Consider the following 5,337-nt stretch of genomic DNA (forward strand, 5'->3'; position numbering starts at 1 on the left):
GGATTTCATTTACATATGCCTATTTATAGGGATCCGCGTCATTTTCTCCTTATGGAAAACGAGTCCATCTTGCGGCGATACTGCGTATTATGCCGCTTGCTTGGCGGCGTATATAGCGTACATATACTCTACAAGTACTACACTACTACAGTAGTGTAGTAGTACAGTACCGTAATTTCATACAACTATGGTCCTACGCCATAACTATGGTCCAAACACCCGCGCACACGACAATCTCGATACATAGGTATAATACGTAGATATAATTGGAGAAATATTAATTAAATGTAAAAACACTAAATTACCTGTCATGTAGACCAGCGAGAACACAGAATAGCCTGTCGTGATAACCGATGGTCGAGAAAGTTGGCAAAGTGTTTTTACATTTAATTAATATTTCTACAATTATATCTACGTATTATATCTACGTATTGAAATTGTCGTGCGCGCGAGTGTTTGGACCATAGTTGTATGAAATTACGGTAGTGCTGTAGTACAGTAGTGCTGTAATGCTGTAGTACAGTAGTGCCTCAAAATACTCCTAGTGCTCAGTAGTACTTTTCTACAAGGGCTATTTAGATTGTTAGGGTGTTTTTGTATCTCTATGGCTTCTCTATACTTTCTTGGAAAGTATGATGTAATGTTGGCTATTGTGGTCGTTTTGTCAAATAGTATTTGATGTCCTGTTTCGATGTTGTGTTCTGATAATGCCGACTGCGTGGCGTGTTTTAGCCTGACATCACGTTAGTGTTCTTTTATCCGTAGGTTGACCATTCTCCCGGTTTCTCCAATGTATATTTACCCGCAGGAACAAAGTATTTTGTATACTCCTGCGGATCTGAGTGGAATTTGATCTTTAGGATTTCTTAAGATTTATCCTATCTTCTTGGGTGGTTTGAAGATAGTTCCAATATTGTGTTTAATATCCTGCCAATCCGATCTATTGTTCCTTTGACATGGGAGAATGGATAGGATCCTTTCTTCTGGTTGTGTGTTAGAGACCGTTGTCTTGTTTGCATGTTTATTAATTATTTTGATTGTCTTTTTTGTCGTGTCCGTTTTTCAGTAAGGCTAGTTTTAGGTGCCAAAAGCCCTAACTTTGCAGTGGCACCTAGAAAGGTTCCAAAGGAAGAAATTATCAGCCAAATAGAGTCAACCATCTATCGACTCCCATCAGAACAAGCAGATAATATCCGCAGACAGGTAACTAATATCCTTTCCAAAGCCAAACTCCCTCCACCAAACATCACTAGACAAGAGCGATTGGCCCTCCAAGACCTGAACAGGGACACAGACATCATCGTGCTTCCAGCCGACAAAGGCAACACGCCAGTAGTCATGAACACATCAGACTATAAGAAAAAGATGAAGAACCTTCTCTCGGACAAAACATACAAAAAGCTTGACACAGATCCAACTAACACAATCACACAGAACACCAAGATTCTAGTGGAGAAAAGCAACATTCCCAGTAAAACCAAATTAACATTAAAACCTACAAATCCTCTCCCATCAAAACTATACGGACTACCGAAAGTACACAAACCAAACATCCCCCTCAGACCGATGTCAGCGCCACACACCTTCCGACATACAACTTATCCCACTTCCTAGCACAAACACTACAACCTCTCACTGGAAAATCCAAATTACACATAATCAACTCAACGGAGAGAGAGAGACTTCATATAAAAGATTCAAAAAATCCGACTATGTCCCATAGATCTGCTTCCCTTGTAGAAAAGTATTACTGAGCACTAGGAATATTTTGAGGCACTACTGTATTACAGTACTACAGCACTACTGTACTACTACACTACTGTAGTAGTGCAGAAGTGTTCAGTAATGCTGAGTAGTGCTAAGATCTCCTATATAACCGCATTTCGGCAAGATACAAAATGCAGGAAATGAATATGCATCACAGAAACTAACTATTAATAGCTTTATTTTTAAAAAAGCACTTTCAGAGAGACTTTACGAGCACACTCTGATCAAGCTGAGAGTAATAGCGTATTTGATTTACTGACTCGATCCGACTCCGAGTAAATGGTATGTTCTTTTTAGCTGTATTTCTTGCACAATGTAGCCCTTCGTTTGCAGCTAAACAGAACAGACCATTGACTCGGAGTCGGGTCGAGTCAGTAAATCGAATACGCTATAAGTAACGGGATTTAATTTACATATGCCTATTTATAGTGATCCACGTCATTTTCTCCTTACGGAAAACGAGTTCATCTTGCGGCGATACTGCGTATTATGCCACTTGCAGAATATATGTACGCTATAGCGCCGCCAAGCAAGCGGTGTAATACTCAGTACCGCCGCAAGATGGACTCGATTTCCGTAAAGAGAAAATGACGCGAATCCCTATAAATAGGCATATGTAAATGAAATCCATCACTTACTCTCAGCTTGATCAAAGTATGTTCGTAGAGTTTCTGAAAGTGCTTTTTTTTAAATAGAGCTATTAATAATTAGTTTCTGTGATGCATACTCGTTTCCTGTATTTTATATCTTGCCGAAACGCGGATATATAGAAGATCTTAGCACTACTCAGCATTACTGAACACTTCTGCACTACTACAGTAGTGTAGTAGTACAGTAGTGCTGTAGTACTGTAATACAGTAGTGCTTCAAAATACTCTTAGTTCTCAGTAGTACTTTCCTACAAGGGTTGTAAGTTTCGACGTAGAATCCCTTTTCATACAAGTCCCTAATAAAAGACACATTAAACATAATAAAGACCTCACATGAAGTCCCCTTCGACCTCATCCCGCTAATAGAGCACTGCTTAACAACCACTTCCCTGATAGCAAAATGTTAGCAATTCGGAGCCAAGTTGGCAGCAAACTCTATCAGATTCTGTCTACAAAACCATAGCCATCTGTGTCCGCAATTGGCTATGGATTTGTCGACAAAGCCTGTTGACAGACTATGCCAGCAGATTGGTGGCAAAAACCGAGCAAAGTCTGCTCGAATTAGATTCTGCTCTCAATCTGCTCTCAATCTGTCGTCAGGTTATGCAAAACTTTGCTCGGTTTCTGCTACCAATCTGCTGGCATAGCATGTCTAGCAGGCTTTATTATATTTCTGGCAGCAATTTACTGACAATGTCAGATAATACAAATTCTGTATACAATTTGATGCCTTTCTGCAATCAAAAATTGGTAACAGGCTCTGTTCAAAATCTGTTTCCGCAGGCTTTGCTATTAGGGTTACTTCTCCTATAACAATCAATTTTATGAATAAACTTCAGGAGCGGCGATGGGATCTCCTATTTCTCATGTAATCGCTAACATCTTCATGGAGCATTTAGAGAAAGAGGCCCTCACGAAAACACCCAAAAAACCAGAAATTTAGTTCCGTTATGTAGACGACCCATTCGTGATATGGAGATACAGCAGAGCCGAACTCCGCAAATTCCTTGTTTTTCTCAACAATCAACATCCAAATATCCACTTCACTATAGACGTAAAGGAAAACGGGAAAACTCCCCTTCCTGAGATGTTCTTGTCTCTAAGAAAACTGACGGTACCTTAGGCCATCAAGTGTACAGAAAACCAACTTACACAGACAGATACCTACATGCCGAATCGCACCACCAGCATAAAAACAGTCAGCAATCAATTCACTTGTACATAGAGCTTTCATCATCTCTGACAAAGAACATCTACAGATAGAACTCAACCACCTAAAACTAGTCTTACAGAAAAATGGACACGACAAAAAAGACATAACTAAAATAATCAATGAACATGCAAACAAGACAATGGTCTCTAACACACAATCAGACGAAAGGATCTTATCCATTCTCCCATGTCAAAGGAACAATAGATCGGATTAGCAGGATATTAAACACAATATCGGAACTATCTTCAAACCACCCAAGAAGATAGGATAAATCTTAAGAAATCCTAAAGATCAAAGACCTCCACTCAGCTCCGCAGGAGTATACAAAATACGGGGTGATCCCGATTGACCACGGCTCGATTGGACACCACCAATCACAGCGACCAGTGCTTAGGAGCTTTGTAGTCTCAAGCGCTGTGAGTGGCTCGTGTCCAATTGAGCCGTGTCCAACTGGGTGCTACCCCAAAATACCTCGTTCCTGCGGGCAAGTATACATTGGAGAAACCGGGAGAATGGTCAACCTACGGATAAAAGAACACCAACGTGATGTCAGGCTAAAACACGCCACGCAATCGGCATTATCAGAACACAACATCGAAACAGGACATCAAATACTGTTTGACAAAACGACCACAATAGCCAACATTACATCATACTTTCCAAGAAAGTATAGAGAAGCCATAGAGATACAAAAACACCCTAACAATCTAAATAGAGATAATGGCTACAACATAAATAAAATATGGAAGACTATTCTGCCGGTTATTGAAGACCGACCAATTCCACCATCTCTTCCCCCTCCCCTCTCCACTCCAACAAGCAGCGTAATATAAAAGGAATGGCCTGGAGCCTGGACGGAGAAATACATGATGTAAAGGACAGGTGAACCATTCCCGTGGATACGCAGTCGTCTAAAGTAAAGAGCCAATCAGAAATCAGGATGTCAGAATTCAATATGGCTGCGAAGTCATACACTGCACTGAGGCCCTGGGGCTCTATTCTTGAAAAGAAACGTATACGAAAGTCTAGGGAAATACTATAGTATATGTAACGTATACTGTAGCATTTCCCTAGACTTTCGTATACGTTTGTTTTCAAGAATAGAGCCCCTGTTCTTGACCACATACGAATAATTTTCGCATACGAAAATAATAGTTTCTCGATTGTGATCAATTGTATACGGAATTGCTATTTTCGTATGCAATATTTGTTCAGAAATAGGGCCCCTGCTGTACATTTGCTCCACTTCGTTCTGCACTTTTGGGCATTTCTTATTAGCTCATTCTTATTAGCTATGATCGTTACGTCACGACACGTGACATCTATGCGCAATGGTTCATCTGTCTTTTTACATCATGGAGGAATAGCTCAGTATCAGGCTGTCTGCTCCTCACCCTGATGAAGTGGACTGTAACAGCTCTTCTATAATAAGCCGCAAGTCAGAAGTTCTAAGCGATCTTAAGTCATAATCGGTGAAGTTGGCCAACAGCCAACTTGAACGACTTGGTTAAGACTGGTTAAGGGTGAGGTCCATCGACATCTAGAATGGACCGCTGATGGCAATGGTGGGGGTAGAAAGACGATTAGAGTGAGAGGCAGGAATAATAAGATCATGATAAAAATACAAGGGTATGCTCATCAATTGTCTAAAACTCGTTCAGCTTGCGCATGTCCTTGCTTACGTCATATTCGGGTACGCGTTGATTG

The 5,337-nt window shown here is 40.6% G+C and overlaps 1 protein-coding gene across 1 annotated transcript in view; it reads left to right on the forward strand.

Moving 5' to 3' along the window:
* The window catches only part of LOC108762193 (glutamate receptor ionotropic, kainate 5-like), a 12,715-nt gene that overhangs the window by 4,642 nt on the left and 2,736 nt on the right, over positions 1–5,337 (forward strand). The window lies entirely within an intron of this gene.

Source organism: Trachymyrmex cornetzi, unplaced genomic scaffold, assembly GCF_001594075.2.
Source record: "Trachymyrmex cornetzi isolate Tcor2-1 unplaced genomic scaffold, Tcor1.1 scaffold28, whole genome shotgun sequence".
NCBI lineage: Eukaryota > Metazoa > Arthropoda > Insecta > Hymenoptera > Formicidae > Trachymyrmex > Trachymyrmex cornetzi.